At 41.5% G+C, this 13220-nt stretch overlaps 1 long non-coding RNA gene across 3 annotated transcripts in view; it reads left to right on the plus strand.

Annotated features, from left to right (window-relative positions):
• Positions 1-13220, plus strand: part of LOC310674698 — a 61200-nt gene that overhangs the window by 18370 nt on the left and 29610 nt on the right. For all 3 annotated transcript variants that reach the window (XR_014509705.1, XR_014509706.1, XR_014509707.1), the window contains one exon: positions 190-265. This is a non-coding gene — a long non-coding RNA (uncharacterized lncRNA). The remainder of the gene's footprint in view (positions 1-189; positions 266-13220) is intronic.

Below are 13220 nucleotides of genomic sequence, written 5' to 3' on the forward strand. Positions count from 1 at the left end.
GGGAAAAGGACTAAAAGCACCTCTGGATCTCTGGGATTTGCATTTCTGCCACATATGAAAGTTTGATATCTGAGGTAGTACGTGAAAAAAATAGATCTGGTTGTGATGTAAGGGGAAATCCATTGTGGAAAAACTCAGACTCATGTGCTCCCCTTTCCCTTTTGTGGACACTGGAAATGTTTGCTGTAGAATTTACAAGACGAATGAGGAGAAGAGAGCAAGAGTGCAGTCAAGAAAGTCAAATTGCTGACAGCTCTGAGTGAAGGTGAGTGGGTGGGCTTCAGGCTGAAGATGGCCCTAGTTAGGGATGGAAATTCTGGGAAACCTGATCTTAATCCACATGGATTCCCCCCTCCCTAATTCCATCTCACTTCTTGCTGTTCATGAGAAATGAATTGTTTGTTTGTTTGATTATTCATAAAATTTATACGCTGCTTGACTGTGAGAAACTTCAAAGCAGTTAAAAAAAGATAAAACAGTAAAATCAAGAAAAAACCACAACCCTACTTTAAAACATGCAAAAATTTAAATACTAAAACAGATTAAAATTACCTCAACTTTCTAAGCATCTGGGTGGGCTTGTCTAAATAAGAACATTTTTATCAGGCACAGAAGAGTACAGTAAGGAGCCTGCTTGATCTCAGAAGGCAGGGAGTTTTACAGGTTATGCTAAAAAAATAAGCAACTATTGCAATATTACATGCATTATTATATACTTATTATATGCATATACGGGTTTCATAATGTAACCAGCACATAAACAAAACATACAACAATGCAGATAACTGTATAAAAATACTTATGTGTTAATATATTAAAAATATGCTTCAGAAATATAGTCGCACATGGGGATTGATGTGTATACCTTGTGTATTTTTGCATACAATTAGTAAGTTTTTAAAAACAAAAAACAGTTGACAATGTGCAGGAGGCTCAAATGTATGTGGGTGCTCAATGCTAGAGGTGGTCCAATGCAGGCAAAGATTGATCAGGTCTGCGCCACTAAATTTCATATATCAGGCATGTCCAACTTCAAGTAGGCTGCGATCTACTATCCAGTATCAAAAACTGGCAGTGATTTACCACACTCTCCCACTGTCATTCTTCAACTTAAACATATTATATTTGGCTGAGCTTATGATAAAAAAACAAAAAACCCCACAAATGATAATCGCTTCCATAAATCAATATATTTTTATGCGAAACTGCGGGGCCACTCTGTCACGGGGTGAAGGGTTCCTCTCAGACAGCCCAAACATCATGCTCAACTGAAGCCCAATGCTGCAACCAGCTTCAGAACCGCCCCGCTGACCACTCGCAGGACCCTTGGCGGCTCCCAGGGATGGGCGCACGCGGCTGAAGCTTGTGCCCTTCTGGATCGTCATATGCTTCCTACCATTACTACCGTAACTTAGATAAAAGATAAGGGGTATATGGGGGGGGGGGGCTGCTATCATCTGAGGAGGAAAGAGGATGTACGCAAAAAATATTGCCATAGTGCGATTGACCAAAATCCATCCCGCAATCGACCGTTGAATCGCGATTGATGTGTTGGACATGGCTGCCATATATAAATCTGTTTAAAACAGATTCATCCCTCCTCCCTCCTCCTGGTCCAGATGAGTTCTACAGACAGAGCTGGGGAAATAGGTTGAGAAGAAGGACTAAAAGATGGAGAGATGGGAATAGCCACCAAAAGTCACAAGAGGTGTCACTGGCAGCTTATCACTGGCATCTTGGAGTCACATATTCGTACAGATTTAGCTACAAGCACATTTGTGAAGAGGGCTTCCCCGGCAGTGAACAGAGCTACCTTGCCGCTGATGCTGTGCTGCAAGAGGTTCATGCTTCTATGGTTCGCTTTACCCTTGTGGCAGGTAAGCAGCTAAAAGCCATAGGCTCCATTTCAGGTTGTTTCAAAGGCTCAGGTGATGCATCAACATCACGAAACCCTCTACACCCAGGGCACATTCCCCCTGAAGCACATTGCAGATGATACCATTTAGTCTTGTCAGAAACAATATGTTGAACACCCTTCTTAACTACTGCTAGCTCCCCGGCCCACAACTAACTTGACCTGGATTTAAAATATTTATCTTTTGTAGGCTTCTTTTTTTTTTTGCTCAGAGTTTTAGTTAATATTTTATGGACAACGTTTAGCTGGGAGATTTGATGCTAGCTCCTATATTTTCTTGGATACTCACCAGGCACTCACATTATGAGCACCACTGGAGCTTCTGTCTTCAGTTTGCTTCTGTAGGCTCTTTATTTTAAAAATGTTGCGGTCCAGATCCTCAGTTTGCTGACATGAAGCCATCATGATTCTACTGGAGAAGATGCAACTGTGCTTCTTTGTACCACTTTATGGGCTGGCACTTAAGCATAACCTAATATTATTCCAATCTCTAAATCCCTCTTGTTGTTCATTTCTACAACAACAGAAATGTAAATCTTCTCATGAGTTCAGCCGACATAATATTCTGCCTTGAGCTATTTGTTGCCTCTTGTGTTACTTTTATGGATTTTTTTTTTTAAAAAATCTTCAATCTTAATATTGCCATTTCACCTTCAAAAAAATCAAAATTGCAGATTCCATTATTTAAAGCATATCCAAAAAGGGATTTGCACAAGGCTGTAAGATCATATGCCCACACAGCTAATTGCCTTTAGAGTTGAGATTTCAGTCAAAGTTTATAATTTTCTTAGGTTACATGCTGGTAGCTTGATAGTTTTATTGCCAGATTATCTTCACTTTTGCCTAATCAGGCATAATTGTGCCCTGCTATTATAGAAGTTATTAAGATCATGTTTCACCTTATAGAAGTGCATATGCCTCTCTTCATGTGGTTAGCTTCTATAGGTTTTTTTAAACATGTGTTTCCCCCTTTAAATGTTTATATTAAAAAACTTGTACCCCCCCCCCAATCCAAGAGGCTTCTGTATCTTTGAACTAAATCTGAATTTAAAATGAATTGAGCTTAGTCCACTGTCTCCCAAGTGTTGGAAATGTCCTGTCTCCCCTTTTCTACAAGGAATTCCTTCTCATCCTATTTGATCCCACTTGACAGGTATCCAAATTTATTATTAAATCTGCTGGTGTACCATCAGTGTTTGACGAGAGCTATTAGCTATGAAATTGTTCCTTGGAGCAATGCTTCTCTCCACCCCCTTGACTCGGAATGCTGTTCTGGTGAAACAGTCAGCAAAATGTAAAGAAGAATAGCATTGGCTGATGGAGCAGAGTCTCTCCTAAAGTCTCCCCACTTTTTCAAAACAGACCTTTCCAGTTTAAATAGTTTCAGTCCCGCAACTTCTTAAATATCAGCACTCTTATACAAACCTGTAAAGGCAAGGAAGTTTAAAAAGCCTACAAGGAGGGAGTATTTTCATTTACTTTTAAAATCCTGTCTCTGACCCCTGAGTAAACAGAGTGAGTCTTTTTGTTCTAGCTCTACAGCACTGCAAACCATCTTAATGCAAGAGGATGGTGGTCATATGAGAATGTGAGGACTTTGTATCCAGTTTTACTAAACACTGTGGGAGTTTTTAGCAGTCAAACCTAACCATGCATATTTGCTAGTTAGTATATGAAGGGGTTAAGGACCACAGAATTTAACTTCTGCAGTAGACTCAGTGGGGTTATGCCCCCTATTCTCCTGAGAGGATGTAAAGCTTGTTTCCTGTTCCTCTTTCTCTCTCTGTTTCCTGAAGTTCAGTAGTTTCAGTGCCCTGTTTTGTTTTTTAAAGCAACAACACTTCAGCCAAAATAAGTGTTATATCCTTAATTATAATTTATTATATGGGAAAAAGTTGTTCACCTTCTCTTTCTTCAATTGTTCAATAACATTTTAGCTCAAGTTCAGGATATTTATTTGACCTTTTGTATCTTCTATATATAATGACATTTGATTCATTAGCTTCTGTAAAGATGGCTGACCTTTTATCTAAAAAACAGTCCATTTTACTCCTCTGCTTCCTCCTCTTTTGTGCCATGGAGACAGTTACTCCCCTGGTTTTGATATTTTGTGGTGCTAGAGTTCTTCCTGAGGATGACGCAGTCTGGTGCTGAAACCTGTCCTTCCCATTTCTCAAAAGTTTGCTTCATCGGTGAAAGAGGTTTCAATTTTTCTTCCTCTTTCGCAGGGCACTTTATAATTTATTTGGACTTTTTAATGGTCACATCCACATCACACATTGAAAGCACACTGAAAGCACATGGCTCCCCCCCCCCCGCCTCCCCTCAATCCTGGGATCTGTAGTTTACCCCTCAAAGAGCTATTGCTATTATATTTATTTATATCCTACCTTTTCCTTAGAATGGGACTCAAGGCAGTTTGCACAAATTAAAACAACACAGGTAAAATACAAAAAGATGAACACATATAAAAGACAATAGTTTAAAGACCAATTAAACTCTAATAGAATCAAGCCAACAGAAAACCAAATATATTAAAATACATATAGTAAAAAAAGAAAAGAAAGCACAACACTCTTAAAAGCCCTTTCCTTTTTCCTTTTTTTTTTTAAAGTCAGTTCCTAAAGGCCTGTTGGGGAAAAAACAACCTTCACCTGCCGGCAGAAGAACAACAAGGAGGGAGCCAGTCTAGCTTCTCTAGGGAGGGAGTTCCAAAGTCTGGGAGCAGCCACCGAGAAGGCCCTCTCCTGCATCCCCACCAAACATGCCTGTGAGGCATGTGGGACTGACTGAAGGGCCTCTCTTGAAGATGTGAGAGCCCGGGCAAGTTCGTATGGGAGAATACACTCCTTCAGATAGCCTGGGCCTAAGCCATATAGGGCTTTATAAGTTATAGACAACGCTTTGATTTGTGCAAGGAAACAGACTAGTAGCCAGTGGAGTTATTGTCACAAGGGAGTCATATGCTCCCTATATAACCAGCACCAGCTAACAATTGGGCTGTACTTCTTTGGGCCATTTGAGGTTTCTGAGCACTTTTCAAAGGCAACCCTACATAGAGCATGCTACAGATATCCAGACAAGATGTGTGTCACTGTGTCCAAATCAGATTTCTAAAGGGATGGGTGCAACTGGAACCCTAGCTTTAGGTGTCCAAATGCACTCTAGCCCACCCCAGAGATCTGGGCATTCATGCTCAGGGATGAGGCCAGGAACATGCCCAAACTGTGAATCTGTATCATCCCCGGAAGTTTTACCCTGATTCAGCAGCAGCTGAAACTCTATTCCCTGTACTGCTTTCTACTATTCTAGTGCATATGTACACACACTTTTGTTTTCTTTTTTCTTTTTAAGAAAGACAGTCCCAGAGGAAAAATAGAGGCAGTGATTTACTAGGAAATAAAGACTGCTGTAGCATTTTGATGTGGACCAGCTACTGATGTGATCCAAGTGTGGCTTTTTGGCCTCTTTCCTCAGTCTCCTCAGTCAATGCAAATGCTTGATTTATTAATTCAGTCCTTAATGCATTACATCAAACAAAGTTATCTAAATGTTTTGGTCAAAGCCTCTCTCTTTCCAGATTCTGCTTTAACCTAGCGGATACTGAGCAACACACAACCTATAATTCTTGTTACTTCATTCTCCTGGGAGTTCTGTGAACTTCTTATCCATCTTTCCTTCCTAAAGCAAATGTTAACATAGCACAATCTCCTATTAAAAAGCATTGGAGATGTAAATAAGAGGGTGTTAGCAGGTGTGGGCTTAAATATTTCATTATCCTGTTCAGCGTGGGATTGTTCTTAAGAAGCTATGAAAAGCAAGGAATTGTGGAAGTGTATTTACAAGGGTGCGAACTTAAATAAAATAGGGGGCCAGGTAAGCATAATCAATCATGAGAGGGGGTGCGCATGCGCGCGCGCACACACACACATACACACACACACTATTTGAATGGCAATGCCCATCAACTTTGGAGGGGCTTGGCCCCCTCAAATATTTTTTGGGGGGCTGAAGGGACCTTAGCCCCTAGGAGTTGGCTTCTAGGCCTATACAGATGGAGGAACATTGAAAAGTCCTGCGAAGGGGTTGACAGTCTGAGCGATGACTTACCTACAAATCATTTGCAGGCCTGTCGGGTGAGGGAGGCACTTGTCATTAGGGGGATAGGGCAGCAAAGAGGATTGTAGCTGGAGATGATATTGAGTGGCCCAATCTTAGGTACATTCATAGTCAATACACAAAATAATGACCTAATGTTGCTGTAAATAGAGGCTGTTGGAGCAGGTACATCAAAACAGGGAGACTCTCGTGCCTCGAATTAGTAAAGTGCTCAGAGATATAGGAGCTTAAGGATGGGAGAATCTGTCAATTCCAGTTTCAGTGTCTCACTTTGCCACTCTTCAGTTCTCCATGCTTTCACAACTGTTCATGTATTTTTTTTCAAAAAAAATTTAAAAATGTCCTCACAAGAATGTATCAATATATTACTGTGAATTTCTCCTAACAGGCACATGTGATTTTGCCTAATATACACATTTTAGCAAAGCAAATGCTCTTAATGTAATGCATTTTTGTACGCTATTTTGCCTGATACAGTGGTACCTTGGTTGTTGAACGGCTTGGCTCCTGAGCACCGCAAACAAGGAAGTAAGTGTTCCGGTTTGCGAACATTTTGTGAAAGCTGAACGTCCAACGCGGCTTCTGCTTGAGTGCAAGAAGCTCCTGCAGCCAATTGGAGGCTGTGCCTTGGTTTTTGAATGGTTCTGGCAGTCGAACGGACTCCTGGAACGGATTAAGATCGAGAACCAGGCTACCACTGTATATGCATTTTGATGTGTGCTTTATTCCAGTATTTGCATTTTGTACACATTACTTGGCTGCAGAACCGCCCTGCACAATTTGGAGAAGCACAAATTTTGAAGGATAGCTTTGGTTTTTTTGTGTTTTGGAAAGTGTGGCTTAAGTAGTTTTTCCTTTAAATGCAAATTACACTGAATTCTGTTCCCATCCTTACTGTGGCTGTACATCCTTCCCATCCTTACATGGGCCCTGACACATATGGGGAAGAAGGGTGATAGGCTTCCCTATCTTCCCTAAACTTTACAAAATTTCAATCCAGAATCTTACGCAGTGTAAACTTCTACCACATTGCCTCTTTCTCTCATTCCCCCCTCCCCCAACTAAAAAGGTGCCAATGTTGTGACCTTTCCTCATGGGGGAGTTGCTCCCCCCCCTTGATCATTTCTGTGGCCTTTTTCTGAACCACTTCCAACTCTACAATATCTTTTTTGAAGTGGGGCAACCGGAAATATACACAGTATTCCATAGGTGGCTGCTGGATCAAGCCTGTTCTCAAGCCAGTGGCTGACCAGATGACCACAAGAAGGATCTGAGCAAATCACCCGCCCCAACTCATATTCAGAACATAGCCATTCAGGTTAGTAGCCATTGGTAGCCTTATCCTCCACTAGAAAGGCAAAGGTACGGACATAACGCTAAACTGAAATCAGAAGTAAGTTTCAAATCTTATAATTATAATATAAACTTAAATTCCACCCATCTGACTGGGTTGCCCCAGTCACTCATAGCAGCTCCCAATAAAAACAATAAAAACACAATACAACATCACACACTAAAAACTTCCCTGAAGTCTTTTAAAAATCACATAGCTGTTTATCTGTTTGACATGTGCTGAGAGGCATGAATACCAGAAAAAGCCCTCTGCCTGGTTCCCTGTAACCTTACTTATCTGAATGAAGGAACCACAAGAAAGAAGGCCCTTGAAGCTGGATCTCAATGTCTGGACTGAATAACCCTACCAGAGGGTGATGAAGGAGCATGCAAGCCAAAGGTTATAATGATAAAAAACTGTAATGATACATCACAGTTTGTTGTGACATTCTAACGCAGTCACCGGGACAACTCACTTACAACATGGTCAATTTCTTTTAATAAATAACTAAATTGTTGAATGCGTATCCCTCCAAAGCATCAGACTGCATACCTTTCAGACAACACTCAAGTCTGTGCCCTGGAGGATGCAGGGTGTTTAATAAAATTAACAATCTCTGCATTTTGGAAAGGCAGGACATAATATTTGGTTGGTGGAATACATTGCCCTCTGCTCCTTTGCCAGCTTCTCTTACACACACTGCTGAAAATGCGTCCGCATACAAAAGAGAGTCTAATTGACAGGTCCATGGAGGCCGGAGGTGTGATATAACCTGGAATGAGGGCTGTTCTCATAATGAGAGACAGCTGAAAGATTATGCATGTAACCTCTTATATAGACTCTCTGGCTCTTTTTCATAAGCCAGCAGATGGTAGCAGAGTCTGTAGATCTCAGGACAGGCAAATGTGCATTAAATACTGTAACTGCCCTCATTCATTTGCCATTCATCTTCACTTGTCAGTCTCTTTATAAAGTGCCTTCTGTAGTGCTGACCCTGAAATTGCATCATTTAATCTGTAATCGCATATTGCCAACATTCTCTCCATTTTATCGCTTACCGACTGCATTAATTCCGCTGCACTATGGACCACCGATAGCTCTAGGCAACTCTCTGAGGAAAAGAGATATTCATAAAAATGTAGAGATGCAGAAAGGGAAGAGGCTGACATGCCTGAGATAAAGGAAGGAATCTTAAAGGAAGGTGGGGGGGGGGAGAGAAACTTAGAGGCATACAGGCCCCTGGTTTTCTTTTTTCCTTTCTCACCCTGACATATTGTGCTTTGAATTATAAATGGCTTATTAGGTTACTATTATTTATAAGAGCGGTCGGTGAGTGCTGCCTTGAAAAGATACAAGAAAGAGCCCTCCACAGAGAAGCTTCCTATTGAAACACAAGTACCATACAAATGCATATTACTATATCTTGGTGTGTGTGTGTGTGTGTGTGTGTGTGAGAGAGAGAGAGAGAGAGAGAGAGAATCTTTCCTGAGGATAGATTAGAGAGGTGAGTAAATAAATGAAGTGTTTGTCGAGCTAGATGCCATGACGGATCATGGGCCATTTGGCATATCACATTCATGAATCAGGCAGGGACCAGAGAAGAGTGTGGCTGGATGAGTGTGCTTATCAGCCTCAAAAAGGATTCTGTAGCGCTGGAAAAAGTTCAGAAACCAGAGACCAAAATGATCAAGGGGCTGGAACAGCTTCTGTATAAGGAAAGGTTACCACACTAGGGTCTTTTTAGTTTTTTTATTAGAAAATGGTGAGGGAAGGGGAGGACATAATAATGCATGATGTAGAGCAGGCATAGGCAAACTCAGCCCTCCAGATGTTTTGGGACTACAACTCCCATTTTCCCTGGCCACTGGTCCTGTTAGCTAGGGATGATGGGAGTTGTAGTCCCAAAACATCTGGAGGGCCGAGTTTGCCTATGCCTGGTGTAGAGACAGCAGAGAAAGCGAGGGAGAGGGAAGGAGGGAGAGGGAGACAGAGACAGAAGTGTAGGTGGGTTCCCACGAGGCAAGACACAGTGATAACAGCAAGAACCTTTATTGAAGTAACAGAACTGGACAACAGGGGCAAAGCAACTGCTTATATACATTTCTGAAGGCCTGGGCCACTCCCACTCCCAATGTGATTGGCTGTCTAAACTTCCAAGCTGCGAATCGTGACTCAGAATTTAAGGGCCAATGGCAGAGGCCCAAATCCTGAAATGTTCTGTGACTGGATATCATGTATCAAATTAGAACACAGGAGCTCAGAATCCTTAATCCAGACTCAAGCTCAGGCAAACACAGACCACTGAATAAATAACAGACAAGACAGACAGACAGAGAGAAAGAGAAAGAGAAATATGCTTTTCTAATACTAGTTCTAATACTAGAACCTGGGAGCATCTAGTGAAGCTGAATGTTGAATGTTTTAAGACAGCCAAAAGGAAATACTTCTTCACACAGCACACAAAGTATGGATTTTGCTCTGACAAGATGTAGCAATGTCTACCAACTTGAATGCCCTTAAAAAAGGATTAGGAAAAAAATCATGGAGGCTAAGGCTATCAGTGGCTACTAATTCTGTCTTGTGCTTTGCAGTCTTGGGCTTTTTCCCATTTCCTTCTCAATCTGCAAATCCCCGATAATGTGGCATAAAACCAGATGTGACATTGTACCGGTATAGCTGTTGGCAGGCTCTTCACTAAGCATTTGTGTCCCCCCCCCCCCCGGCCAGCAGTTATAAAGCCTGACTGTAAGGCTTTGCTAGAGTTGCCAACAGGGGGGGGGGGGAATAGCAAAGCATTTCCCTCCAAAACTCCTTGAGTGGCTGAAGGTGACGTGGAGCTCAAAATAAGCACGGCCCTTCCATTTTCATAGGTTTCTGGAAATGAACTGTGTTGTGTGCATTGCTGAAATAAAATGTGCTTATCTGATATGTGGCAAAATGTAAGAATTGGGCTCTGGAGTCTGAAATCCTATTGGGAATGTTAATGTTGAACAATTTACATTTAACACCCTAAATTCAGCACCACCCATAACTGGGAATGTGCAGAGAATTAAAGTATTTTTTGAAGGCAAGCAAATTGGAAATTGCTTGAGAATTTCCTCCAAAATTTGTTTCCATGCAAGCTGCTCATAGAGTCAGTTGAAGATACCTTGAAGTGAAATGAATGGATAAGTCCAAGTTCACCCTGAGCTACTTTTTGGTCCCTGATGAAGACGCCAGAACCTTTGGCTCAGGGTATGTGCATTTATGTTAGAGAGCTAAAGAGAGATTCCTGTGGCCACTGAAATGATGTGGAAAGTCCTTCCCTTGTTTCCCTATATGTGGGAAACTATATTTTAAAAGATTCAGTCTTGTGAAAGGGCTGTGAGTATATCCTTAGACTCTAGATGGTAGTATGCAACCACAGTGTATCCCTGTAATGGCCAATGTCCCTTCAAATATACGTAATGGGTAATGCACAGCGGCAAAATGAAGTCAGCAAGAAATTTATTTTTTAAAACCGAAAATGAAAAGGGCTATAGATTTTTTTCAGATCCCATGTTTACATTATTTTATTTTATATCATAGGCCATGTGTACTAATAATATTTAATAGAATAGGATCACTCCAGGAGGATTTTTGTAGAATTACTCACAAAAATGAAACAACGGACTCCAGTGGCACTTTAAAGGCTAAATGTTTATGGTGGTATGAACAGTTGCATCAGGAAATAGACAGTGATGGTGCTGGAGCTATATAGAAAGAAACAAGAGGCTGAAAGAAAAGGGAGGTAAAATCTATTTTATAAGGGGGAAAGTAATACTGCAATCCCATGTATATCTTTCACAGGCACATGCATATAGAATTTCAGCTTATATACACTTTACCTGTGAGTAAGTCCCATTGAATTCAATTAGACTTTCGCATACTTGGAGCCAACATGCTCTGTTTTTAGGCACCAGACTAAAACACTTCTGCCCACCCAGCTTTTGATAGTTAATTTGGAGGGTAATTACCATATTTTCCGCCCTATAGGACGCACCGGCCCATAGGACGCACCTAGTTTTTTTTGGGGGGGGGAAGTAAAGGGGAAAAAAATATTTCCCACCCATGCGTGGGGCTTCCCCCGACCCCAGCCCCCAGAACAGGCAGCTCTCTGCAAGCCGTGGGAGCCCAGTGCCGGGCTCCCATGGCTTGCGGAGAGCTGCGCGAAGCCTGGAGAGCGAGAGGGGTCAGTGCGCCCCGACCCCTCTCGCTCTCCAGGCTTCAGCGAAAGCCTGCATTCGCCCCATAGGATGCACAAACATTTCCCCTTCATTTTTGGAGGGGAAAAAGTGCGTCCTATAGGGCGAAAAATACGGTAGATATGTCCCCTGCCCCCAGTTTGTCATCTTGTAGCAGAATGGGTAAGTAGGATTTGTCCTTTTTTATAAATATTGATGGATGAGCATTTTAGGTACTTTGTTTCCCTGATTATGTTTGTGCGATTTCAGTGCCTTCTGTGTACTAATTTGAAAGCCCCATTGGGACCCATTTTGTGAGAAAAGTGATGAATATACTACTGAAAATATCAGTAGTATAATAATATTTCTGAGAAGACATGCATAGGATTACATTGTCAATCTCATGTGAGTTCAAAGGAACTTGCCTTTGAGTGAAGAGTCTTAAATGTGGTTCTCTGAGCTAGTCAGCAAGCTGTTACCTGGCCTTGAGAAGCTCAAAATGGATTATTGGGTGAGAGCAGAACTTCCTCAAAACAATCTTTGGTTGCAATTCTGTGTTGCACCACATGGTTTTATAGATGTTGACTGTATTATGAATTCGGAGCCATCATTATTTTAAGAACATAAGAAGAAGTTGTTTGTCAACTGGTAGCACCTTGACCGCAGCGTGAGTGGGCACAAAGGTCACCTGATCACAGTTTTCCCCCATTATGGTGAGAAGTGTTGTATTTCTGTTTAATTATAGCAATTGGGAGAGATCCAGCTGTGACAGCCTGCATGCACAACAGGAATCCATTTGCAAACCAGACTTCCTGTTTCTTATCTCCACTCCTCCAGCACCCCACACACTCCCAAAATCTACTCTGGAGAGTTCCCCAACCCCCCAGAGGTTGCCACTGGGGAAGGAGAGTAAGACAAAACCCCCTTATGTGATTGGACATCTGCTATGTTGGATCTTATTTTTAAAATTCTACATACATATTGGCATAAAAGTTGTGGAAATATTTCCCTTCCTTGCCCTCACATTTGGCAATGCACACTAGTGGTAGATACGCCTTGTGTTGTCACTAATTTAGGTTTGCTACTTGCAAAGAAGAAGGACCTTGGCTCCATGGTCAAGCCCATGCTATGCATATCGAAGGTCCCAGATTCAAGCTCTGATATCTCAGGCTATAGGATCTTATGTGACAGGTCTCAAAAAGTCCTGGATGGTTGTTTCTAGTTGATATAATAGTGGGCTAGATGGTCCAGTGAGCTAATTCAATAAAATAAGGTTGCTTCCTACTTCATGTGGGGAACAAAATACCTTTTGGACTCAATTAAATATCAGTTTCCACTTGAATATCACCATAGAATAATTTTAAAAACTCATCCTGTGTAGGAAGAAGTGTGCTTGTAAAAATCTCCCTTTAGATTTGCAAAATCTTGATAAAATATATCCAACTGATAACAAAGCAGGCCATTGTGTCTTATTTGTGCTCCCACCCCCAAAAAACTGTGCAGTGTTGAATTCTTTAGGTGACTGTTTTTCAGCTTAACTGTAGTAAATGTGAACGCTATGGATCAATACTACAAATGTGTGATTAGTGTTCAGTGGGTATCAAACGTTAGAGTATGAATTCTATCTGAGTCAATGCTGCTGAAGGAAGGA

Source organism: Podarcis tiliguerta, assembly GCF_965153285.1.
Source record: "Podarcis tiliguerta genome assembly, chromosome: 3".
Lineage (NCBI taxonomy): Eukaryota > Metazoa > Chordata > Lepidosauria > Squamata > Lacertidae > Podarcis > Podarcis tiliguerta.